This window comes from Mus caroli, unplaced genomic scaffold, assembly GCF_978045245.1.
Source record: "Mus caroli unplaced genomic scaffold, Mus_caroli_1 scaffold_6, whole genome shotgun sequence".
Lineage (NCBI taxonomy): Eukaryota > Metazoa > Chordata > Mammalia > Rodentia > Muridae > Mus > Mus caroli.
In genome coordinates, this window is record NW_028227261.1 from 134128757 (window position 1) to 134155997 (window position 27241).

The 27241-nt window shown below is 39.7% G+C and overlaps 1 protein-coding gene and 1 pseudogene across 1 annotated transcript in view; one reads left to right on the top strand and one right to left on the bottom strand.

Moving 5' to 3' along the window:
* The window catches only part of Nkain3 (sodium/potassium transporting ATPase interacting 3), a 651800-nt gene that overhangs the window by 378867 nt on the left and 245692 nt on the right, over nucleotides 1-27241 (top strand). The gene's annotated exons all lie outside the window — the stretch shown is intronic.
* LOC110292381 (tubulin alpha-4A chain pseudogene) lies at nucleotides 18693-19985 on the bottom strand (annotated as a pseudogene).

The window sequence follows — 27241 nt, forward strand, 5'->3', positions numbered from 1 at the left end:
TATATATATATATATATATATATATACGTTTGCATGCACATGCCAAAGTAAATGTATCCCAATAAATGCACGCTCTAATGTTTTTCTGCCAAAAAAAAAAAAAGTGTTCATTTTTGTCCTTGAATAGCTTTCCCTTTGGTCCTTTCCCAATAGAAAAAGCAGACATTTTTTTTCCTGTGCAAAGGTTATTAAATAAAAATCAAATGATACTATGCATTCAGTAGACATGGCCATTCCTAATTACTTCATATCCCCCTACCATAAAACACATTTAGAAACCTAGTTACCATTTTTAAGTTAGTTCATATGATAACAGTTTGTGTGCAGAAAAAAAATATTAGTGAATATAAAAAGGGCATTTGTTTTCTGTAAGAATGGGTATGGATCAAATAGCTTTCTCAGCAGTACTGGAAGTTGATATATTTAAGTTTTTATTTTACTTATGCACTTACATATTTTTAAATAAAATGTCTAGTTTTGTAACTTTGGTTGGCCTAGAGCTCACAGTGTTTCCTAGGCTGGGCAAAGCCCTCTGCTTCCTCAGATGTGGGATTCCACACAAGAGCAACCGAGGCCCCTTGAAACTGATCCATTATTAAGAACAAAGAAATCACTTTCATAGTTTCAACTTTTTTTCAATATAGTTTTAAGGGCATTTTTAATGACCTAAAAATAAGTGAAAATGACCAAGGAAGTATATTGATAAGAGAATCTTTTGACATTCTCTTAACCAACCTTTCCAACATGGTCAGGTTGTCACAGGAACACTCAACTATGTTCGTCTTAGTCAGGGTTTCTATTCCTGCACAAACATTAAGACCAAAAAACAAGCTGGGGAGGAAAGGGTTTATTCAGCTTACACTTCCATGCTGCTGTCCATCACCAAAGGAAGTCAGGACTGGAACTCAAGCAGGTAACACCAGATGGATCTTTTAGCCCAAAGTTCCAAAGTCCTTCCACAGTCCTTCCCCCCCCTAAATGGCCAGGTCACAGGAATACCCTACTATGCTGGTACCAAGCATTTTAGTACCAAAACAAGGAAATGTCTTTACCAAATTCATTGAGTTAGATGTAATTACTGCATATATATTTATTGACCCCTTGTACTTTAAATATTATCCTACTAGTTAAATAATATTTTACAAATTTGATCTGGAAGATGAATAGTATGTGACAAAATGGTAACCTACATACGTGAATGCTATCTTAGGCAAGACAGAATCTCCTCAGGCTGACCCCACCAGGAGGAGGAGCTGGCTATCTGCCAGGCTCTAAGAAAGCTGCCAATCACTCCTCACAGGATCCTGAACTAGGCCAACTGTCCAAGTAATGTCGGCTGTAGAAGTGCAGCTTTGGCCTACCTCCAATCCTGTTAGAAAAGGAGTGGGTGCTTCTCGAGTTATGTACCTAAAGAGTACCACGTCCATTGCCAGAAGAACTCCTCAATAGTACCCTGGATCCTCACAGGCTGCCTAGGATGCAGTGGCCTGAAGAGACCGCACAATTGCTCCTCTAATGAACACAGCTGCAGGAGGCCCTGGTGTGTGATGATTTGTTATTTGCCATTTGTTTCTCTGTATCCACCTCCAGCTGATCCATCAACACAGCAAGCATTTCTAGGTGGGTTTCGTATTGGCTGAGAATGTCTGTCTCTGTACCTCTTAGACCTCTTATTCTAATGCAGTTGTCATGGTGATGCACAATTTCTTATAATAACTTGCTAGCTACCTCTCACCTGAGTTTTTGCATTTCTTTCCCATAATTGTCCAGACTATATTCTCATAGACTCCATAATGTTAGGCTTGGGGGGGGGGCAATGACACGTGGCTCTGATGACTTATCTCTTTTATCCCTCACTCCGTTCCATACCATACAGACTTTTATATTGGTTACTGTCTGTTACTGTGGTAGAACACCATTACCAAGGTGACTTACAGAAGAAAACACTTAGTTTGGCACATGGTTCCAAAGTTTCACGTTCATAATGGTGGAGGCAACATGAGAACAGGTAGCAGGCATAGAGGTTGAACACAGAAGCAGAGAGTTTATTCCTTGAACCACAAGCAAGCAACAGAGAATGCAATGAGGAAGTAGGTGAGGTGTTCTAATCTCAAAGCCTGTGACATTTTTCCTCTAGCAAAGCTGAACCACTTAAACCTCCCTAAATATCACTGCCAACTGAGGATCAAGAATGAAAATGGCTGAGGCTATAAAAGATATTTCTCACTAAAACATTTATACTCATCTAGATCTTTTCATTACCATTACAATTATTGCCTTTGTAACTTAATATTTCAATTGCATGTCCAGCTCTTCCCATTGAGAACACTAATAGATACACATCAGGAATAGCATTCTGACTAAAGAACATAGCTATGCTGATATTTTTAGGAGTATCAGGAGATACAAACTCTTCAAGATGACATTTTTAACTGCCAAAAATTAAGCATCCATTTCTTTGTATGCAATCCATATACTGCCCCCAAATTCCCTAAGAACTCAGATTTAAGACTTTTGGATAGGGGGAGGATTGAAGGATCTGAAGGGGATAGCAACCCCATAGGAAGAACAACAGTATTAACTAACCTGTGCCCATGGGTGCTCCCAGAGAGTAAACCAGCAACCATAGGACATGGCCCATGGGTTCTTGGCACATATGAAACAGAAGACTGCCTTGTCTGACTCCAGTGGGAGAGGATGCCTGTAATCCTGTAGAGACTTGATGTTCCCAGAAAGGGAGATGCTGGGGAGGTGAAATGGATGAGGGTAGATGGGTAAAGAGGGTAGGTAAGGGAGCAACCTCTTAGAGGCAAAGGGAAGGGGAACAGGGTGAACAACTCTGGGAGGGGAGACTGGGAAGGGGGACAGGAGGCAATATTTGAAATGTAAATAAATATAATTTAATAAAAAGAAAGACTTGGAGCTTTTCTACGACTATACAACTCAGAAATAAATGCTGTGAAATTTGTGGGATTTGCTATGGGTATTTGTTATTACTATGACTGCAGATAGTAATGCCTACATAGTGATTATAAGTATTAATTTTGGCAATTGCTTTATGAACTTTTCTTTGTCTTGAATGTCATCTACCTCTGGAATTAATACATGAATGGATGTAGCTCCATAAGAGAATATTCACCTAGCAAGAAAGACTTACTGGAAGGATCCTAGCACCACAGTGGGAATGAAATTAATCTAATTTAAAGGTCTTTATTTGTCTGTCCTCCACATGAGCTGGCATGGTTGTTAAGCAAACGCAGATGAGTAATAACTAGTGGCTGATGAAGATGCTTGCATAATTAATTGCTATGCAGTTATCAACATTTGCTCTGTAACTTTGCATGCAGGCAGGTCATCTATAGCTTCATTATCTCCAGAAAATGTGAACTATGTTGCATTTTCTCATTACATAGATTAAAGTCAAACCCAGAGGGAAATTATCCAGTAAATACTCCTTGTAAGAAAGGTCTTTAACTTTGCTGGATTAGGTTATCACTCACCTGACTAGAATCATAGCAATCTCTTGATAGTCTGATTACAACACTAATTAAGAGCCAGCTGGGCAGGAGAAGCAGAAGGGTGTAAGAATAGATTTGAATAACTGTTTAATAATGAACTCGGCAAACTCAGTCCTCAATGCATTCAGATCGTAGAGCAGACTGGAGGGGGGCTAGTTTAAAGAAAAGCTGAGTTCCCAATTCTTTGGAGACATTGCACATCCATATGTTATACTAAACCTTCTATTTATTTCTATTGAAGATTTTAAGAAGAGAAAAGTGCCATTAGGTTTTTGTTTGTTTTGTGTGTGTGTGTGTGTGTGTGTGTGTGAGTGAGAGAGAGAGAGAGAGAGAGAGAAAGAGAGAGAGAGAGAGAGAGAGAGAGAGAGAGAGAGAGAGGGAGGGAGGGAGGGAGGGAGAGGAAGGGAGAGGGAGGAGGGAGGGAGAGGGAGGGGGAGAGGCAGAGGGAATTTCTCAAGCTCCTCATGATATGATATAACAAAAGGGCTTTAGGATGGGGATAGCAGTAGGCAAAGGTGGTAACAGCAGAGAGAACTCAGTTTTGCTGAAATAACAAAGGACATCTGTCAAAGGAATCAAGAAGAAATGATCTTTATTGTCTGTACAATTCTAAGTATGCTCAGCTTCTAACAACCCACTCTTAAAAAATAACAAAGTCTGGAGAGATAGTTCAGTGGATAAGCTGTTTACCATATAAATCAGGATTTGAAACACCAGCATCTACATAAAGGTTAAATGTGATTGCATGTATTTTTAACCCTGGTTTTGGGGAATAGAAAAAGGCAGATACTCCATCCAGCCTATGCAAAACATAGTGAGATGAGAGATAGTGAGATTCAGTGAGAGAAAGTGTCTCAAGAAATAAGAGGGCAGCCCTAGAAGAGGATACCCAGAGTTGACCTCTGACTCCACATACACAACAAAGCATATCCACACTCTCAAGTGCACGCGTATACATATCCTGCACACATAGACAAATGTAACAGTAGATTGAAGACTACTGGTCCAAGACCCACAGCACATATGCAACTGAGGAATGCCTTGCCTGGTCTCAGTGGGAGAGAATGTGCTTAATCCTGTACATACTTGATGCTCCAAAGGAAAGGGTATGCCAGGGGTGGAGATGTATGGGGACTACCCTCTCAGAGGCAAAGGGGAGGGGGTGAAGAACCCTAGGAAGGGCGATCAGGAGAAGAGATCAGGAGGGGAGCAACATTTCAGATGTAGAAAAGTAAAATAATTAATTAAAAATAAATAGTTAAAGCAAAAATTAACCAAATGTATATGAAAAGATAAATTCTCTAAAATCTGGAAGACCTATTTTTTTTTCTAAAGTAGATACTGAGGAAGGATTTCCACTTTCAATTACTGTTTCCATCATTATTCCATGTCTATAACTCAGACCATCCAAGGGTCCCATTTCTCACTGGTAAATCCCCATGAAACAATATTTACAAGTACTGTCTAGTTAGCTAATCTAAGGACTCATTTGCATAAAAGTATGATTCTATAATTCCCTAAATATTGCTGCTTTCAAAGACATCTGATAGTTTTAACCAATAAGTTTATTAATTACATTGAAATATATACCAAAAGCTTTAGATATGATGTGTATAATATAAAATTTGTAATAAAATAGTAGCACAAAGGTGACTTTCTTTCATTGTGATGGTTTAAATAGGAATGGCCCTCATAGGCTCATATATTTGGATGCTTAGTCACCAGGAAGTGAAATTATTTGAAAGGATGAAAAAGATTCGAAGGTATGGTCTTGCTGGAAAAAGTATGTCACTAAGGATGGGCTTCGATGTTCCAAAAACTCACATTAATCCCTAATCCCAGAGTTTCTCTTCTCTCTCTGCCTACAAATCAGGGTCAGTGCTTACAAGTCAGTAGTTCTCACCTACTTCTTCAGTACACTGCTGCATGCTGTCAGGTTTCTAGTCATGTTGATAACAGGGGTAACCTCTGAGACTCTAAGCAAAGCCGTAATGAAATGCTTTGTTCTATCAGAGTTCCCTTACTTATGATGCTAACTCTTCACAGCTACAGAACGCTGACTTAGGCACTCATCATCTGAGGGAACTGTGTGCTAAGGCATTCAGCTCTGCATGCTTTTACTTGCGGGTTCATTTTACAGCTTTTACTCCTTTAACCACCATCCATCCCCCACCCAATGTAAAGCTTTAATAAGGCTGGGAATGTGAATTTCTTTTTTTTTTCATTTTTATTAGATATTTTCTTCATTTACATTTCCAATGCTATCCCAAAAGTCCCCCATACCCTCCCCCCACCCTGCTCCCCTACCCACCCACCCCCACTTCTTGGCCCTGGTGTTCCCTTGTACTGGGGCATGTAAAGTTTGCAAGACCAAGGGGCCTCTCTTTCCAATGATGGCTGGCTAGGCCATCTTCTGCTACATAAACAGACATGACTCAACCCTATTGATAACATGCCAGGACTTTGCACTAAGAACACAAAGAGTTCTATTTGAGTCAGAACCTTTTGAGATTTTTCCATGGACCTGTCCAACTTCAGACAAGTCATTTAGTTCTTACTACAAAATATTTTAATAAATGTATTTTAATTAAAATGTTATCTTTCTGTACATATTTTATTAAATGTGTATTTTATAATTTTTTAGAATTCAAATAAACTATGCGTTATGTATATAAAGTGTATATAAAACAAAACAAAATTTAGAAATGTTTATAAAAATGTACATTTGATAAAATGTATTTTATTAAATGTGTACAGAATGCACAACTGCCTGAAACCCTAGCTTCAGGGGATCATCTGACACACACACACACACACACACACACACACACACACACACACACACACACCTGGTATGCACACAGAGAGACACAACTGTACACATGAATGAAAATAAATCTTAAAATTATATTTTAAAGGTATAACACAATATAGTCTACCACACAATAAAATACCTAGGACAGAGATCTATAGGAAGGAGCAGAAATGTCAGCTCAAAGTGGTATAAATGAGTGAAAAATGACTTGTGTCCATAGCTCCCTGGCAAGCAACATTAATGAGAGTATTATTTACTTACTTGCCATGAAATCAATTCTTAAAGACTGGGCTTTGACACTCTACTTCATCAGCCTCAGAATAAATGATAGAAAGGAGATAGATTTTTAAATACCAAATAATAACTGCAGTATCTACTTCTTGTCATTTCTCAGAACTAGTCGATGAAGTAGTCTACCTTAGAGTCCACATCTTAAAAGTCACTCTGACCTTACAACTTGGAATTTTATAAGCAACATCTGCTAAAAGAGTCTGTAGAGGCAAGACTAAGCACAGCAGTTATCCAAATTTCTCGGAGAAAAATACTGGCTGTTCTGGGACTAGACACACACAGAGAAAGCAGAGGAGTGAACCTATTTATAAAGGTGTTTATAAGTTGTGATAATTCTAAACCAGTCACCATGCCAGCTTCTGAGGAAGGCAGATTATAAGCAGGGAAAGCAGAAGGATGATCCAGAAAGACATCTTAGCAGCAAACCTGATAGTGCTTTTGATGGTGTAGGGGCAAATAACAAAGGTGCAGTCGCTACTATGACAAGAACCATTGACCTGAGAGGTAAAACAGAGGGGGAGTCTGGCTAGCCTTGCTGGGGAGAGATGTCAAAAGGTGAGGCAAAATTTAACAAGCTGGGGGAAAGAGAGGTAAGACTGTGTGAGACAGAAGATGGGAATGTGGAAAGACTGGGTGTGCAATTTAAAAGGATGTATAGGGAAATAAAAATCTAGTAAGTCTAAAATCTTAACCCCCTGACTAATCAGGGGTCAAGTGTCAAACCCGGTATAAAAATATGAGATATTATATAGAAAGCACAGTATGCTAGCTGAAGAGTATTTTTTTAAATGAGGGGTTGGTAGATAATGGGCAGAATAAATCTACTAAAAATGTACCTTAGACAAAATTAACAACAATCACACTGAGATTGTTCTTCGAAGAGAAGAACTAAGCAGAGGAAACTGAGGCTGTAGAGGTGCAGAAAATATCTAGGAACAACTGTGGCAAAGGAGTTTATGAAGGGTACAGAGAGGCAGAATTTTCAAGACTTGTCTAGAGAATGGATGCACAGAGTGTGGATAAGAGAGACACATGCATTGAGATCATTTTCATTTCTCTGGTTTTGAAAACTTATTTATGGTGTGCCACTTACTAAGAAAAATGAGCAAAACAAGAGCAGTTTGGTCTAGCTTGTGGATTCATATGTGGCAAATTGGAGAACATTGAGTTGACAATACCTATGAGCTCCCTGTATAGTGTTAGCCATTAACGGCAAGACAGTATGACTGATATTTCAAGGAAGCAGCCAGGTATGGAGACAGAGTTCTGGGAGTGATCAGATCACAGTTTTACCCTGTAATTGAAATATGGGGAGTGGGTAATAAGACAAGTAATTTAGACGGAGCCCTAGGGATATCATGAATGTATGATGAGCCTAGAGTCTTAGACAATGTGTTTTATAAAACAAAGTTACATTCTCACACTCTATGTGGTGGAGGGTACTATAGCAAAATCTGACAGGATTTGGAGAGTCAGGAGAGTCAATTGCCAATGTTACAGTACCCTGCCAGTTCCGTAGGAAGTACAGCTTGCTATTAGTTTTGTGAGGCTTCTTCAGAATTCTTCATCATGACCTTCAAAACGGCTTCCTGATGGATAAGGCTGTAGAAGTTCGTGTACTCTATTATCTTCGGATTCCTTCTATTTCCTGCCTCTCAATGACCACATTTTTGGATCTTGTCACTTGTAGGGTTTAGCCCTTTCCAACAGCTATTTGGTGAACACAGAATTTTTCTGGGTCCAGTCTGATGGAGCCTGGGCACTATGGATTGAAGTGTTCTTCCTCCAGTGGACATGATAGCTGTCCTCAGTCAGTAGCTCCCTGGTTGAGGAGAATATGACAGTAATGTGAAAAGGACATTCACATGAGACTCTTCTCACAGCAACCAGAAGATTTCCTGAGAGTAAAAACTCCTTCCAGAAAAGCATTCTTCCAAAACTTACCAGCATTACCATCACCACAACAATCAAATTTCAATGTCATTTTCAAAGGGAGCAAACTATAGCCACACTGGAAGGTGTTTTGCAGTTGCTCTTCTCTTGGGGTTAGGGAAATGAAATACAAAGATGTTTTGCATACCTGATTACAAACAGCACGCTGAACACAGATACTGAGGTCTGCATTTCTGAATATTACCACATAAAGGCCTATGCCAGGTGAATGTCAGATGTTAGCCTGTGGTCAGACATCTGTCTTTGCTTTGCTTATTTGTCTCATTATTTCCTGGAAGAGGTGAAAATGGAAGCCACTGTCAATGTTGGTGACACATTCCTGACATGTTTTTAAACACAGTGTAAACACAACCAAATTTGTTATAAAAATAACACCTAGTATTTTATATTGGCCCAAACAATGTTTTCTTTATATACGAATATAAATTTACACTTCATGACATTTTCCAACAGGAATACTCTAATCTTTCCTGTGACTCTTAAATGGATATTTCAAGTTTAAACATGCCCTCATTTTAATATATCACTAGTCCCTGGAAAAAAATAAAATATGGTAACATGTTTTCTAAAAGAAGAACAATGAACTTACAATATGTTTTTCTTCCAAGAAAAACAAATGTTCTAAAATATTATTAAAATTGTGATTATATCATTTCCTCTTCCTTTCCTCCAGGTAAACCAGTGGTTCTTAGGTTTTCTAATACTGCAACCCTTTTGGTCAGCCCCTCATGATGTGGTAACTAACCATGGATCACAAAATTATTTCATTGTCAATGCATAACAGTTTAATTTTGCTACTGTCATGAACAGTAATATAACTCTGATATGCAGGATATCTGATATGTCATCCCTATGAAATGGTGTTCAAACCCATAGGTAACATGACCCACAGACTGAGAACCAATGCCTAAACCCTCCTGGTTTCCAACTCCCTACCCAGACTGGCTCTCTGTTGCCTGTAGGTATTTGTCAAGGCCTCATGGGTTTTTATCCTTCCACATTAGCGTGTGTATTTGCTACCCTCCTTGTTAAGCTAGTGTTTGGGCAGCTAGCTGGTGAGATTTTATGGTTGTAGCCTCTCTGATATTTGTAGGAGATACAATCTTACACCTAACTCCCTGTCACTCTGGCTACGTTTTTTTTTTTTTCCCAGAATAACTCCCAGTTTTTTTCCAATTAACGATTGAATTGTTATTCACATTTTGTATTCATATATGCATGATTAAGAGGCTCTGTTTCCCTCTTAAAGCACCTTCTTATGATCTGAACTGCTCAAGGAAAATACCCAAGGAATCAGAGGAAGAGCAATGGTCATGTCTCATAATGTAATTTACATTATTCTCTAATAATCATCTTAAATATTATTGACAAAGATTGTCCACAAGGGTGTGGGAGAATTGCATCTAATTCTGTTCAGGCTGCTGTAGTAAAATATCATGAACATATGTAGAGAAGACATTTATTTCTAACAGCCGTGGTGCTTAGGACTTACAGGACCCAAGATATAACTGAGTCTAATCATGAAGACTTAGCAAAGATCCCTCCTCCTAAACCATTATCAACATTCGGTTGGGGATTTCATCACATGAGTTTAGACCACAAGGGGAAAGAGGTTCAAATATTCAGACTGTCAACATGGTAGCCATCTGCTTGACACCTTTTATGGGAGGTCAATATTCTCATTCAATACTGTAGATTTTTTTTTTTTTTGCAGCATCTAAAAGATGATGTTGCTAAGTCCCCAAATTAAACATTAATATGAAAATTATTTTGCATTTAAAATATAAAGCAAGCCAAATTATCAGTCTAATAGAGGTATAATATATTTTGAATCACATCTCTTGAAATTTATCAGACAGACAGAGAGAGAGAGAGAGAGAGAGAGAGAGAGAGAGAGAGAGAGAGAGAGAGAGACCAAACAAGGGAGAAGATGTCAAGAAAAACGGGAAGAAGCAGGAGCTGTAAAATAGGTAAGAAACAATAGGAATTTTCACAGTTGTAGAGAAATTAGCTGCAAGGATTAGTGCTATACATAGGCATGGTCCAAATGGGAGAAGGAAGAAAGTACATGGTCAAGCAAAGCAAGAAAGTAATATACAGGTTCTATAATTCGGATACAATTCAACACAACAAGATGCTAATGTTTGGAGTAGGAAAAGATGATCTATATAAGGAATCATGGATTTTAAAGTGCTGATGACAAGGCAGCTGTTTTTAGTTTCTTCAATGGCATGGCTAGATGAGCCTGAGAAGGGCCTTCTATCCCTAAGCTCCACAGCAAGAGCTGCCTCTGATATACTTTACATATGAATAACTAAACAGAAGGATTCTAGCAGAACAGAAGATATGTATTGAGATTATATATTAAGGAAATATATTAAGAGAAAGTAGGGAGAGGAAAGGAAAGGTAGGGCAGAAGGGGTAGAGGGAACAATAACTAAGAATGTTTGAAAAGGCCACATGGAAGCAGGTGTGTGTGTGTGTGTGTGTGTGTGTGTGTGTGACCAAAGATACCTCTTTGGTCACAGGAAATGGGGAAATCAAATTGTTACTAACCAGGAAGTTTCTTCCCAGTGATTAGGTCTCATAGTACCAGAAGGCTACAGGGAAAGAAGAATCCTCCAGAAATGACCTTGAGAGCTACTGTAATGACTGCTGTGGCAAGCTATGTCTATGGATGCAATGGTGGCAGAAATATTATGGTGGTAACAAAATGCTTTTTGATTGGACTTAAAGCCTATTCCACAAGTAGAAATATATACCTAGTACTTGCAATCTGGGTAAAACCTTGTGACTAGGAAGCTCACAGGTCCCAAGAACCAACTGACCGCTATTTTGCTAAATGTATATAGAATCAAACTGCCCTCTAAATTTTTATTTCTATACCCATAGTTTAGCAGAGCTCTCAGACCTGATCAGAGAACTTTGTGATGTGGACAGTCATTAATTAAGAGACTCTCAATTAATCACGTGAAAAGATTAAGTGTCTATTAGGCACTCAGTCATACATGGAATTCATTCATTGTAAACGGTCAGGGAGGACCCTGGCAAAACAGTGTATTCTGGGCATGGCATGACTGAAGAACTCATGAGCTAACCAGCACTACCGTCCTGCACAAGACTAAGCCAGGCAACATGCCAGTTCAGAGGGAGCTAAGAGTTATCAAGAATCTACCCCTAGTTGATGGGTGCTAGAGACCTGAAAATCAGTTTTCCATAAGGATGTGCACCCTGTAGGTCTATCATGATCTACTGAGTAGACTCCCATCCTTTTGTGTATAAACAGTCCAATTGCACTCTGTAAGTCATTTAAAAAAAGAATGACATGAAGTTGAGAAGAAATGGGGATGTAGGGAGAAGATCTAGGAAGAGGTAGGGAGAAGATTAGGTAGTGATTATGCTCAAAATATATTGTATGCAGGTATGAAATTCTCAAATAATTAATAAAATGCTTTAAAATTACCACTAGTCTAATATGCAGGTTGCCACTGAAATATTTTATTTTTTTATTTTTTTTTGATTTTTAATATTTTTATTACATATTTTCCTCAATTACATTTCCAATGCTATCCCAAAAGTCCCCCATAGCGCCCCCCACTTCCCTACCCACCCATTCCCATTCTTTTGGCCCTGGCATTCCCCTATATTGGGGCATATAAAGTTTGCAAGTCCAATGGGCCTCTCTTTCCATTGATGGCCGACTAGGCCATCTTTCGATACATATGCAGCTAGAGACAAGAGCTCCGGGGTTCTGGTTAGTACATCATGTTGTTCCAACAATAGGGTTGCAGATCCCTTTATCTCCTTGGGTACTTTCTCTAGCTTCTCCATTGGGAGCCCTGTGATACATCCAATAGCTGACTGTGAACATCCACTCCTGTGTTTGCTAGGCCCCGGCATCGTCTCACAAGAGACAGCTATATTTGGGTCCTTTCAGCAAAATCTTGCTAGTGTATGCAATGGTGTCAGCGTTTAGAAGCTGATTATGGGATGGATCCCTAGATACGGCAGTCTCTAAATGGTCCATCCTTTCATCACAGCTCCCAACTTTGTCTCTGTAACTCCTTCCCTGGGTGTTCTGTTCCCAATTCTAAGAAGGTGCACAGTGTCCACACTTTGGTCTTCATTCTTCTTGAGTTTCATGCGTTTATCAAATTGTATCTTATATCTTGGGTATCCTAAGTTTTGGGCTAATATCCACTTATCAGTGAATACATATTGTGTGAGTTCTTTTGTGATTGTGTTACTTCACTCAAGATGATGCCCTCCAGGTCCATCCATTTGGCTAGGAATTTCATAAATTCATTCTTTTTAATAGCTGAGTAGTACTCCATTGTGTAAATGTACCATAATTTCTGTATCCATTCCTCTGTTGAGGGACATCTGGGTTCTTTCCAGCTTCTGGCTATTATAAATAGGGCTGCTATGAACATAGTGGAGCATGTGTCCTTTTTACCGGTTGGGACATCTTCTGGATATATGCCCAGGAGAGGTATTGCTGGATCCTCCGGTAGTACTATGTCCAATTTTCTGAGGAACCGCCAGACTGATTTCCAGAGTGGTTGTACAAGCTTGCAATCCCACCAACAATGGAGGAGTGTTCCTCTTTCTCCACATCCTCGCCAGCATCTGCTGTCACCTGAATTTTTGATCTTAGCCATTCTGACTGGTGTGAGGTGGAATCTCAGGGTTGTTTTGATTTGCATTTCCCTGATGATTAAGGATGTTGAACATTTTTTCAGGTGTTTCTCTGCCATTCGGTATTCCTCAGGTGAGAATTCTTTGTTCAGTTCTGAGCCCCATTTTTTAATGGGGTTATTTGACTTTCTGGAGTCCACCTTCTTGAGTTCTTTATATATATTGGATATTAGTCCCTTATCTGATTTAGGATAGGTGAAGATCCTTTCCCAAACTGTTGGTGGTTTTTTGTCTTATTGATGGTGTCTTTAGCCTTGCAGAAGCTTTGTAGTTTCATGAGGTCCCACTTGTCAATTCTCGATCTTACAGCACAAGCCATTACTGTTCTATTCAGGAATTTTTCCCCTGTGCCCATATCTTCAAGGCTTTTCCCCACTTTCTCCTCTATAAGTTTCAGTGTCTCTGGTTTTATGTGAAGTTCCTTGATCCACTTAGACTTGACCTTAGTACAAGGAGATAGGAATGGATCGATTCGCATTCTTCTACATGTTAACAACCAGTTGTGCCAGCACCATTTGTTGAAAATGCTGTCTTTCTTCCACTGGATGTTTTTAGCTCCCTTGTCGAAGATCAAGTGACCGTAGGTGTGTGGGTTCATTTCTGGGTCTTCAATTCTATTCCATTGGTCTATTTGTCTGTCACTATACCAGTACCATGCGGTTTTTATCACAATTGCTCTGTAGTAGAGCTTTAGGTCCGGCATGGTATTCCACCAGAGGTTCTTTTATCCTTGAGAAGAGTTTTTGCTATCCTAGGTTTTTTGTTATTCCAGATGAATTTGCAGATTGCACTTTCTAATTCGTTGAAGAATTGATTTGGAATTTTGATGGGGATTGCATTGAATCTGTAGATTGCTTTTGGCAAGATAGCCATTTTTACACTGTTGATCCTGCCAATCCATGAGCATGGGAGATCTTTCCATCTTCTGAGATCTTCTAGAATTTCTTTCTTCAGAGACTTGAAGTTTTTATTATACAGATCTTTCACTTCCTTAGTTAGAGTCATGCCAAGATATTTTATATTATTTGTGACTATTGAGAAGGGTGTTGTTTCCCTAATTTCTTTCTCAGCCTGTTTATTCTGTGTGTAGAGAAAGGCCATTGATTTGTTTGAGTTAATTTTATATCCAGCTACATCACCGAAGCTGTTTATCAGGCTTAGGAGTTCTCTGGTGGAATTTTTAGGGTCACTTATATATATTATCATACCATCTGCAAAGAGTGATATTTTGACTTCATCTTTTCCAATTTGTATCCCTTTGATCTCCTTTTGTTGTCGAATTGCTCTGGCTAGGACTTCAAGTACAATGTTGAATAGGTATGGAGAAAGTGGACAGCCTTGTCTAGTCCCTGATTTTAGAGGGATTGCTTCAAGCTTCTCACCATTTACTTTGATGTTGGCTACTGGTTTGCTGTAGATTGCTTTTATCATGTTTAGGTATGGGCCTTGAATTCCTGATATTTCCAAGACTTTTATCTTGAATGGGTGTTGGATCTTGTCAAATGCTTTTTCCTCATCTAACGAGATGACCATGTGGTTTTTGTCTTTGAGTTTGTTTATATACTGGATTACGTTGATGGATTTCCGTATATTGAACCATCCCTGCATCCCTGGGATGAAACCTACTTGGTCAGGATGGATGATTGTTTTGATGTGTTCTTGGATTCGGTTAGCAAGAACTTTATTGAGGATTTTTGCACCAATATTCATAAGGGATATTGGTCTGAAGTTTTCTATCTTTGTTGGGTCTTTTTGTGGTTTAGGTATCAGAGTAATTGTGGCTTCATAGAATGAGTTGGGTAGAGTACCTTCTGTTTCTATTTTGTGGAATAGTTTGTGAAGAACTGGGATTAGATCTTCTTTGAAGGTCTGATAGAACTCTGCACTAAACCCATCTGGTCCTGGCCTTTTTTTAGTTGGGAGACTATTAATGACTGCTTCTATTTCTTTGGGGGATATAGGGCTGTTTAGATCATTAACCTGATCTTGATTCAACTTTGGTACCTGGTATCTGTCTAGGAACTTCTCCATTTCTTCCAGGTTCTCCAGTTTTGTTGAGTATAGCCTTTGGTAGAAGGATCTGATGGTGTTTTGGATGTCTTCAGGATCTGTTGTTATGTCTCCTTTTTCATTTCTGATTTTGTTAATTAGGATGCTTTCCCTGTGCCCTCTAGTGAGTCTGGCTAAGGGTTTATCTATCTTGTTGATTTTCTCAAAGAACCAGCTCCTTGATTGGTTGATTCTTTGAATAGTTTTTCTTGTTTCCACTTGGTTGATTTCACCCCTGAGTTTGATTATTTCCTGCCGTCTACTCCTCTTGGGTGAATTTGCTTCCTTTTGTTCTAGTGCTTTTAGGTGTGTTGTCAAGCTGCTAATGTGTGCTCTGTCTAGTTTCCTTTTAGAGGCACTCAGAGCTATGAGTTTTCCTCTTAGAAATGCTTTCATTGCGTCCCATAAGTTTGGGTATGTTGTGGCTTCATTTTCATTGAACTCTAAAAAGTCCTTAATTTCTTTCTTTATTCCTTCCTTGACCAAGCTATCATTGAGAAGAGTGTTGTTCAGTTTCCACGTGAAGGTTGGCTTTCTATTATTTATTTTGTTATTGAAGATCAGCCTTAGTCCATGGTGATCTGAAAGGATGCATGGGACAATTTCAATATTTTTGTATCTGTTGAGGCCTGCTTTGTGACCAATTATGTGGTCAATTTTGGAGAAGGTACCATGAGGTGCTGAGAAGAAGGTATATCCTTTTGTTTTAGGATAGAATGTTCTGTAGATATCTGCCAGATCCATTTGATTCATAATTTCTGTTAGTTTCACTGTGTCCCTGTTTAGTTTCTGTTTCCATGATCTGTCCATTGGTGAAAGTGGTGTGTTGAAGTCTCCCACTATTATTGTATGAGGTGCAATGTGTGCTTTGAGATTTACTAAAGTTTCTTTAATGAATGTGGCTGCCTTTGTATTTGGAGCATAGATATTCAGGATTGATAGTTCCTCTTGGAGGATTTTACCTTTGATGAGTATGAAGTGTCCCTCCCTGTCTTTTTTAATGACTTTGGGTTGGAAGTCAATCTTATCAGATATTAGAATGGCTACTCCAGCTTGTTTCTTCATGCCATTTGCTTGGAAAATTGTTTTCCAGCCTTTCATTCTGAGGTAGTGTCTATCCTTTTCTCTGAGATGAGTTTCCTGTAAGCAGCAAAATGTTGGGTCTTGTTTGTGTAGCCAGTTTGTTAGTCTATGTCTTTTTATCGGGGAGTTGAGTCCATTGATATTAAGAGATATTAAGGAAAAGTAATTGTTGTTTCCTGTTATTATTGTTGTTAAAGTTGGCATTTTGTTCTTGTGGCTGTCTTCTTTTAGGTTTGTTGAGGGATTACCTTCTTGTTGTTTCTAGGGCGTGGTTCCTGTCCTTGTATTGGTTTTTTTTCTGTTATTATCCTTTGAAGGGCTGGATTCGTGGAGAGATAATGTGTGAATTTGGTTTTGTCGTGGAATACTTTGGTTTCTCCATCTATGTTAATTGAGAGTTTGGCTGGGTATAGTAGCCTGGGCTGGAATTTGTGTTCTTTTAGTGTCTGTATAACATCCGTCCAGGATCTTCTGGCTTTCATAGTCTCTGGTGAAAAATCTGGTGTAATTCTGATAGGCTTGCCTTTATATGTTACTTGACCTTTTTCTCTTACTGCTTTTAGTATTCTATCTTTATTTAGAGCATTTGTTGTTCTGATTATAATGTGTCGGGAGGTATTTCTTTTCTGGTCCAGTCTATTTGGAGTTCTGTAGGCTTCTTGTATGTTCATGGGCATCTCTTTCTTTAGATTTGGGAAGTTTTCTTCTATAATTTTGTTGAAGATGTTTGCTGGTCCTTTGAGTTGAAAATCTTCATTCTCATCCACTCCTATTATCAGTAGGTTTGGTCTTCTCATTGCGTCCTGTATTTCTTGGATGTTTTGAGTTAGGATCTTTTTGCATTTTACATTTTCCTTGATTGTTGTGCCGATGTTCTCTATGGAATCTTCTGCACCTGAGATTCTCTCTTCCATCTCTTGTATTCTGTTGCTGATGCTCGTATCTATGGTTCCAGATTTCTTTCCTAGGGTTTCTATCTCCAGTGTTGCCTCATTTTGGGTTTTCTTTATTGTGTCTACTTCCCTTTTTAGGTCTAGTATGGTTTTGTTCATTTCCATCATCTGTTTGGATGTGTTTTCCTGTTTTTCTGTAAGGACTTCTACCTGTTTGATAATGTTATCCTGTTTTTCTTTAAGGATTTGTAACTCTTTAGCTGTGTTCTCCTGCAATTCTTTAAGGGATTTTTGTGCTTCCTCTTTATTGTCTTCTGCCTGTTTAGCAGTGTTCTCCTGCATTTCTTTAAGTGTGTTATTGAAGTCCTTCTTGAAGTCCTCTATCATCATCAGGAGATATGCTTTTAAATCCGTGTCTAGCTTTTCCGGTGTGTTGGGGTGCCCTGGACTGGGCGAAGTGGGGGTGCTGGGTTCTGATGATGGTGAGTGGTCGTGGTTTCTGTTAGTAAGATTATTACGTTTACCTTTCGCCATCTGGTAATCTCTGGGGTTAGTTGTTGTCGTTGTCACTGTTTAAAGATTGGAGCAGAAGCTGTGTTCCACTCACCAGCAGTCCCAAAATCCTGCGGTGGGGGTCGTGGGTAGCTGGCGGGTGTCAGGCAACCCTGCTCTCCCGCTACCCCGACGCTGATCCGGCCGGATGAGGCCTGTGGCCCTACTCAGGCCTGTTTCTGCTTCCCTAACTAATGCAGTCTCAGGTCCCGAGCACTTGGATTGGAGCAGAAGCTGTGCTCCACTCACCAGAAGTCTTAAGGTCCTGTGGAGGGTGTTGTGGGTAGCTGGCGAGTGTCAGCCGACCCTGCGCCCCAGCTGCCCCGGTGCTTTTCTGACCGGAAGAGGGTTGTGGCCCTATGTAGGCCGGATTTCTCTCTCCCCAACCAGAGCAGTCTCAGGTCCCGAGTGATTGGACTGGATCAGAAGCTGTGTTCCACTCACCAGCAGTCCCAAAATCCTGAGGCGGGGGTCGTGGGTAGCTGGCGGGTTTCAGGCAACCCTGGGCCCCCGCTACCCCGGTGCTGATCCGGCCGGATGAGGCCTGTGGCCCTACTCAGACTGGTTTCTGCTTCCCTAACTAATGCAGCCTCAGGTCCCGAGCACTTGGATTGGAGCAGAAGCTGTGCTCCACTCACCAGAAGTCTTAAGATCCTGTGGCGGGTGTTGTGGTAGCTGGCGAGTGTCCGAAATATTTTAAAACAGGAAAATGAGTGACATTATCAGAGTTGAATTTCTATTTGTTTGTTTGTTTATTTATTTATTTATTACCATGCAAGACAACTGTTTATTTCTAAAGGATTTTATAATAAACACAGTGAACATGCTCCAAGTAGCTGTCTATTCTTCTCCCACACCCCTGTCCGCATAGGAATCGATGCCTACTTCCTCATAATCTTTTCCCAGGGCAGCTATATCCTCTCTAGCCTCAGAGAACTCCCCCTTCTCCATTCCCTCACCCACATACCAGCCCTCTTGGCAAACTTGTGGTCCAGACGGGTCTAGGCTTCAGCGATGGCAGTTGCGTTGTTCAGCATACACACTGCATGCTGCACCTTTCCCAGGTCACCCCCAGGCACCGCAGTGGGTGGCTGGTAGTTGATACCAACCTTGAAGCCTATGGGACACCAGTCCACAAACTGGATGATGTGCTTAGTCTTGGTGGCAGCAATGGCAGCATTAACATCCTTGGGCACCACATCTCCAATGTATAGCAGGCAGTAGGCCATATACTTGCCATGCCTAGGGTCACATTTCACCATCTTGTTGGCAGGCTCAAAACAGGCATTGGCGATCTCTGCCACTGATAGCTGCTTATAGTAGGCCTTCTCTGCAGAAAAGACTGGTGCATAGGTAGCCAAGGGTAGGGCACCAGGTTGGTCTGGAACTTTGTCAGGTCCACACTGAAGGCCCCATCAAAGTGCAAGGAAGCTGTGATGGAGGAGACATTTTGGCTGATGAGGCAGATGAGGTTGGATGCTCAATATCCAGGTTACAGTGGCAGATGTCATAAATGGTCTCATTGTCCACCATGAAGGCACAGTTAGTATTCCAGGGTGGTATAGGTGGTCAGGATTGAGTTGTCAGGCTCCTCTACAGCTGTGGACACTTGTGGGGCTGGGTAGATGGAGAATTCCAGCTTGAACTTCTTGCCATAATCAACAGAAAGCCGCTCCATCAGCAGAGAGGTGAAGCCAGGGCCAGTGCCCACTCCAAAGCTGTGGAATACTACGAAGCCTTGAAGTCCTGTGCACGGATCAGACAGCTTGCGGATCTAGTCCAGCACTGGGTCAATAATCTCCTTACCAACGGTGTAGTGACCATAGGCATAGTTGTTGGCTGCATCTTCTTTCCCAGTGAAAAGCTGCTCTGGGTGGAAGAAATGGCGGTATGGGCCATTTCGGATCTCATCATTACAGTAGGCTCCTGCTCCACAAAGACCACCCAAAGCACATGTTTTCCAACTCCAGTTTCACAGAAGGTGGTGAAGGAGTCATCCCCTCCACCAATGGTCTTATCTCTGGGCATCTGCCTATCAGGCTGAATCCCATGTTCCAGACAGTAGAGCTTCCAACAGGCATTGCCCATCTGGACATCTGCCTGCCCCACATGGACTGCAACGCACTCACACATGATGAGTTTGGGCTATACGTCTCACATGGAGTTGGGATCACAGTTTTCGGTGAGCTCTCCAGAGTTTTAAATTTTAAATTATGATATCGACTCCAAGGTTGAGAATAGATTTGAAGAAAGTAAGGTTAGAAAGTACGAAATGATTTAGAATGCTATGGTGAATGCAGTGAAGACATTGTAATTAATCTGAAATTCCCGTAGTGACTACAGGAATGAGCAAAGAGAGGATCTAACACATCCATATGAAACGAACTAGAACTGATATAAACAGGGAGAGACACGGTGAGAGAATGATAATGCTCAGATTTCTAGATGACTGTGTTGATGGTGGTTAATGCCAAAATACAAATACAAGTTGACAATGTTAAGATTGTGGAGCTCAGATACTATAGAAGGTGAAGACATCCATTTAGGACATGTCAAATCCAGAGGGAGATGTCTAACAGGCAGCCGAGTGTGTGCTTTGTCATTCAGAAGGAGATAAATGTGTGCTGTGGCATCTTAGACAGAATGAGTTGAAAAGAGATCACCTACAAAGCAGAAGAACAAGACGATAGGAAAGTGCAAGAGCTCATGAGTAAACTCTTGGTGCTCAAATCCTAAATAACTGTAGCTTTGGGAGGGTTGGGGAAGAGATCGTATTTTATTGAAATATGCAAATAAAGTCAAATGGAAGTTCTTTTCTGTGGAAATATCCCAAGTGCCTTTGTCCTAAAAAGGGCAGAATCATAGCTCTAGAGAAGTCCAGGGAGAAGGTGGTATCAGAGAATAGACCTGGGGATATTGTCCTTCAACAATGGCTTGACCACCTCAAAAGCAACAGGACCTGAGTACCACGGACTCTCCTGCCTCTCTGGCCATGGCCACTACAGAGTTCCCTTTAAACTCCCTGTTTTTCAATTTAGATAATCCCATTGAACATGAAGCTCTACGGTCAACCTTGAAAACTGACACTGGCTTCTAAACTGGAGACTATTGCAGTGTAATTTAACAATGGTTGTTATTTTATGTATCAAGAAACCTTCAGAAAATTGAAGGATTGAAAAATAGTTGCACAGAATTATGAAATCCTGTTGGAATTCTTTGGCAACTTTAGACAATGAGTTTCATAACTTAGAACCTGGCTTTGCAGACTTTAATTGCATTTTAAATGACAGGTTTCTGAAACCTTAGTAATTTTCTACTTTTAATTTGGGATTTTGAATGAAAGCTTTTATGATTTCAAGGCCCAGGTATCCCCTAGTCCCCATACTGTGGGATATTCCCATTCTTCCCAGAAGCCCTCCACCCTCATTCCTTTTTACTTTCAATGGAAGCCTGTGCTGGTGTTCTGCAATTCTGAGGTTGCCTCCAGCTAAGACTGTTCAGGGAAGATAAAGAAACCAATAAACAAGACAAGAAAAAGGACCTGACCAGTAAATCCACATTAGGAAATAACCAAAGATTTTATTAAAAATCCATTTGTGTGAAATGAATTCCTCTAAAATAAAAAGTTGTTCTGTGTTTTCTAAACTCAAACTTTAGAAAAATCAATTTTCAGTAGATGAGGTCATGTTAGTTCTTCCTGTTTAACTGTCTTCAGGTTAGTTACACTGTTTGTACTAGAAACAAACACTATCTAAACAATTTCAACTTTTATATCATTTAAACAGCAGACTCTATGGGATTGTTCTTTCAAAGTAGCTACCAAACCATATTTGAAATTTGCTATTATTTCTCAGCTAATTGGGATAATCTTGTAAATATTTCATAGGCACACAATGTAAGTACTCAAAATGTCAGAAACTATTAGAAATTGCAATAACTCACAATTACATTTATTCAATAAAATTCACTTAAGTGGATTGGCTAGTCAATATCCTACACTTAATTACATCCATTTGGATCTGTTTTATATTGTATTATACAAAACCCAAATTATATCCTGCTGTAATTGCCTACTGCCCGTCTCAATAACAGGAAGCCAGGACTCTCACAAATAATTAAATCATTTTCTGTCATCTTCCATACTTAAGGTTAATTCTGTCATTGCTATTAATTTCCCTACAACTACAAATGAAAAAACCTAGAAAGAATAAGACTATGTGGCTTACACCTGGGTGCTATCAATCCCAGAGCATCTGGAAGGAAAAACCTTTGTTTTCTCATCATTTTACTTTCTGAGCCTTGAGTACTATTCAGCACACACGGTACTTGACAAACTCCTGTGGAATCTATGGCATCCTGTCAAATTTGCTTTAGTGACAACATAGCAAAAACAATCCTGGCCTGGGATTTGGGACCTTTGAGCAAAAGGACTCCAAACAGCCTTTGCTCATCTTGGATGACCTTGCTGTGGAGAATGAGAGTACAATTACCCATCATGTCACTCTGTGAACATTCAGTGAAACGTAAGAGGAAAGCTCTGAACACATCAACCTGACCAACATCGTAGGACAAAAAGCAGTAGCTGTAAATAATGCAGACCTCTATGTTTACCATGGGTTTCTGTTGGTCCTGAATTTTTAGTCATTTGCATCAATCAGGAGAGTTGGCATTGGGAACATGCTACGCACTTTCACTGAGTTTTGCAACTCCTCACAAACTCTGGAATCACACTGTGAAGGCCCAGCTCTACAGATATGCCTTTGGGGAAAACTTATGACCATCTTAGTTTTCCCATGCCTTAAAGATGCTTTCTCAGCCCTTGGTCAACTACAAGGGCAGCATTAAAAAACAAACAAACAAACAAACACAGCACCCTATCAGTTAGCAAAAACTCAGTCTTCTAATAAGGGTTCAGTGTAGAATTCTTGATTTCATATTGAAAATGGTCATTTTGATTACATCTTTGCAGAAATTGAGTTTATCATTGGAAAACTTGAGGCAGTAGTTGATCACTATTGACATTGATCACTATTCTGTATTCTTTATAAAATGAGACTTATCCATTCATTTGTGATGGCTCACATTTGAATAAATACTATCATAACATGAAAATATTGAGTCTTTAAAATAAGTGCAAAATTTAAAGCTTCTCTTGTACTTGGTGATATATCATTGAAGAAACATGGGTTTTAAAACACTGTCAAAATAATTTATTAGTTTCCTAGCCTGTGCATTTGTTGGCTTGGTTAATAACCTACCCCCCACAACCCTACCCCCCATGCATCAGTTGGCTGGAAAACTACTATCGTAACTTCAGGAAGTGAAGTATTGCCTACTCATTTCTCTCCCTATGCCTGCAGGCTACACTGTAATTCTCATCTGCCCTACTTTGCTCTGGACATATTTTTAAGTGTCAGAACGTTCTGCATATTTACATGGCAGTATATATCTGGAATGTGGAGGTTATGCCAGGCCATTAGAATAGAGCAGTGACAAGAAGGAAGGGGTAACAAGAGTAGTGTGTATGTATGTGAGTGTATGTGTGTGTGTGTGTGTGTGTGTGTGTGTGTGTGTGTGTGTGTGTGTGAGAGAGAGAGAGAGAGAGAGAGAGAGAGAGAGAGAGAGAGAGAGCATCAATCCAGGGGGGAAGAGCATGTCCTCTATAAGAAAGGGCATCATTATGCATTCTCCAAGTGTCCACTTCAGTCAGCCATCATTTGGGTCTCTATAGAATTCCTTTGTCACTGGATTAGCAATCCTAAGAACACAAAGTTAACTAGTTATATAGCCCACAGCCAGCCCCAAAGACACTTGTTCCATTTCATTTCTGTGTCTTACCATGCTGGTCTCCCCACCCCCCACCCCTCCAAAAAATGATTTACTCGGGTCTGTTTCTCCCGTCCTCTGAGGAGCAAAGATGTGTTCTGCAAAGACTCTCCTTCATTCAGTCTCTTATATAAAGGAAATTAGGAATGAGGCAGACTGGGATTCAGAGGCCAGCTTTGGCTCTCGACAGTTTTGTGTGAAGATTATTACAGGAAATGCATGATGCTTATCAGAAAGTGGGAAAATACATAAGTACTTAGGTCTCTGGATTTATTATAACGTGTTTTCTTTGGGGGTGTTTGTTGGGGGTTGTGTTTAAGTAGATTGTGGTGGATAGGTGCACTATAGTTCTGCTTTAATGTCACTATAAAAGAAAGGGGGAATATAGATGCAAACCTCAGGTGCCCTAACATGGTCCATGTTACTACATGGAGGTAAACAGCCTGCTTTCTGTCTCTTGTAGTCCAGTCATTAGATGTATGCTGTGTTCTGGGCAAATGAGAGGAAGAAATTTGTTCACCTTTTGTTGTATCCTCCCTGGCTAGCTGAACAACTCAGGAGGCAAGGGTGGTTGGTGGTGGTTTCCCTGCTAAGCATGAAATGAAACCACTCCTGAGATCGTGCCATGGTTTGGAGGCAACAGGATGATGCCTGGGTTGAACACAGAAGCGGGAATCAAGAGGCCTGCTCTTTCTGCTACCTGATTACAGTGCTTATTTCGTAAGTGACCTTGAGCAAACCACTTTGTTCCTCTTCTCCCTATTAAAGAAAACTAATTGATCTTGTGGTCATACTTCACAAAGATGTAATGAAGATGAGTGGAATACAATTAAAGCCGCTTCAAATAAGAACTCTACCCAGTACATAATTAGTTCTATAATCTATAAGTCTGAATAATACCAAGATATCTACATCAGAATTAAAAATTCAAGAAGTAAAGTATATTTTCTTCTCTAAGAAGAGAAAAGAATTCAACTATACTTCATTTCATATAAGTATAGATGGTGACTTGAGAAATCTCACTGGATTAAGTAATGGAAGACATGATACATATGGTGGCCTTATCAAGCCTTAGGCATTGATGAAATGATTAAATGTGATCAGACAGACAAAGACTCCACATAGAGGTACAAAACTGTTTTTTGAATAGCAAAAATAAAGAACTCTGATCAAAGGTTGTTAGAGGTGATGTTTAGGTTCATAATCCAGTTCTGGAAGTGGATATATCATAAGGTAAAATTAAAGATAAAAAATTCTGAGAATCCTATCAAGACTCCATGTGTGCTCTCTATGTCTAACATCTTTCAGCTAAACAAAAAATGAATTGGAAAACCCTGAGCAGTGAGAAAGTGTGTGTATGGACTGTGGGTCCAGTGGATCAATTCACTGGAGGCCCCATGGTATTAGGGCACTTCCTGTTTTTATAACACACCTCCACCTGATTCTGCCTGCAAAACTACCTGCAGTAAAGTGTTTTATGTATGTGAAGGATCTTTGCAAGCTTTCAGTGCATTTTCAGATGTTCCCAAGAATGGTGTAGAGATCATGTAGAAACACATGGTGTTCTGTCAGTTGAAACACTGCGGGCATGAGTACAAATATTTTTGGCTAGAAAGATTTACTGCATTGATCTGATCTGTTCTGTTCTACCAGGATTTCCTTTCCTGATCTGGGGAAGAAACAATGAAGCAGTGATCTATACTTAGTCATCACTTGTGTGTTTCATTCAGGCAGTCTCTACAGGGTACTGGTCCAGGGATGAAACTTCTCCTTCTAAAAGACCTATTCTGCCATCTTTTTACCCTACTTCTTACTCCAGGAATTTCTGGATAGAAAGAAAACTTTCTCTTAATACCAGGGTTGCAGTAAATCTGATCTCCTCTGAAATTTGGTGCATGTTCCCTGCATATGAAGTTTGTTGGTTCTTATTGTTCTTTGACTGAGAGCTGGAAGGCCCAGCCTTCTTGAAAAAATCCTGCCTGTATTACTGAGCAAAGACTGACTGTTTTCACCCTCATCCAAGATGGAAGAGCTCAGCATCTCTGAGTGCTGGGTAGGCTCATCTCTGTCTGAAGCTAATATATTTTACCCTTCAAAAGCATTCTATGAGATAGAAGAGACCAGAGTATTCGTTAACCTATGTTCATTTAACCCTTCCAACAGGCTCTTATCCAAGCTTTCTGTCTCCCAAGCCCTGATAATTCCTAAGTGGCAATGAGAAGTTACCATATCACTCATGGTGGTTTCTGAAAGCCACAGCATTGTTTCTTAACCTTCCCCCAGACAGTTCAAAGAAGTCAAGGTCCATCATTCATGTAATTCTTGTTGAGTTGAACATTGTTCTCATTCATGTAGGTCTTGTTGAGTTGAACTTTGGTTTTTTTTTTACTATGCCTTGCTTTCTTATCTATGTATATAATAGAATAAGCCAGGTCCTTTATAAGTTAAAAGAGCCAACATTTGTGAGATCATGTACTGTCCATATTGGACAGCTATATTTTGTGATAGTCTTATTCTACTTCACTTTATGGCAGAAAGAAGGAAGGCAGCAGGTGTGTTCAGAACCAAGAAAATGAACTACTAAGACAACCTGTCAAGTACCATGGGAGTGAGAACTCAATAGGGAAGGAAAAACATAACCCATGTATGAGTGCTCCTGCTGAATGATGCAGACACCTTCCACTGGGCCCCCTCCCAACTTTTCTGAAAATGGATTTAGCCATGCCATGAGTTTTAGTGGGGACAAATTATACTCAAACCAAAGCATTCTATAATTTTTAGAAGTTTATAAAAGTCTCTGTCCTGTACTTTATGTAATCTAGTAAATGACTCCAAAATTCTTTATGTCACTTTTTATGAGTTATCTAATAGTTGGTTGATAACATTCCTTAAAATATATTTGAACAAGGCACTTGTTAGGGAAATCACTTAATGGTGAGTAAAAATCATCTTTCTATTATATAAAAAATGAATAATTAAGTATGGGGATCACATAGAGAACAGTATTATCTATTGTACAAAATATTAGTACTGTAATGAATATATGATTTAACTCATATGGAGATTTTAAAAAATGACAGTTCATTCTGACTTGATACTTCGCAGATTTTGCATTTAATATAGAATGGATGATGAATCCCTGAAATATGAACCAAGATTAGATTGTACTGTATTTCAAATATGAAAAAGCAATGTAGACAGCAATGAAGACACTTAAGGTCTAGGAATTGAAGTCAAACAGGGCAAGTATGTATGCACTGTTACAGCATAACATGGTTTCATGTATCAAAGACGAGATAAAGCTGAATAATCTTAGACCTGTTGCTTATAAATATGATGTTGAACTTAAAGAGTTACTTTGAATGGCAACTTTTGAGAAGATGGACCTGTGCTTTAGCAAACAGAGTAATTGTTGTTTCTTTTTTTTTTTTTTTAATTATTTATGATGAAATGGACACTTTTCTGGACAGCTACCAGATAGCAAACTTAAATCAGGATCAGACAAACTAAATAGTTCCATGTTCCCTCAAGAAATAGAAACAGTCATTAATAGTTCCCCAATC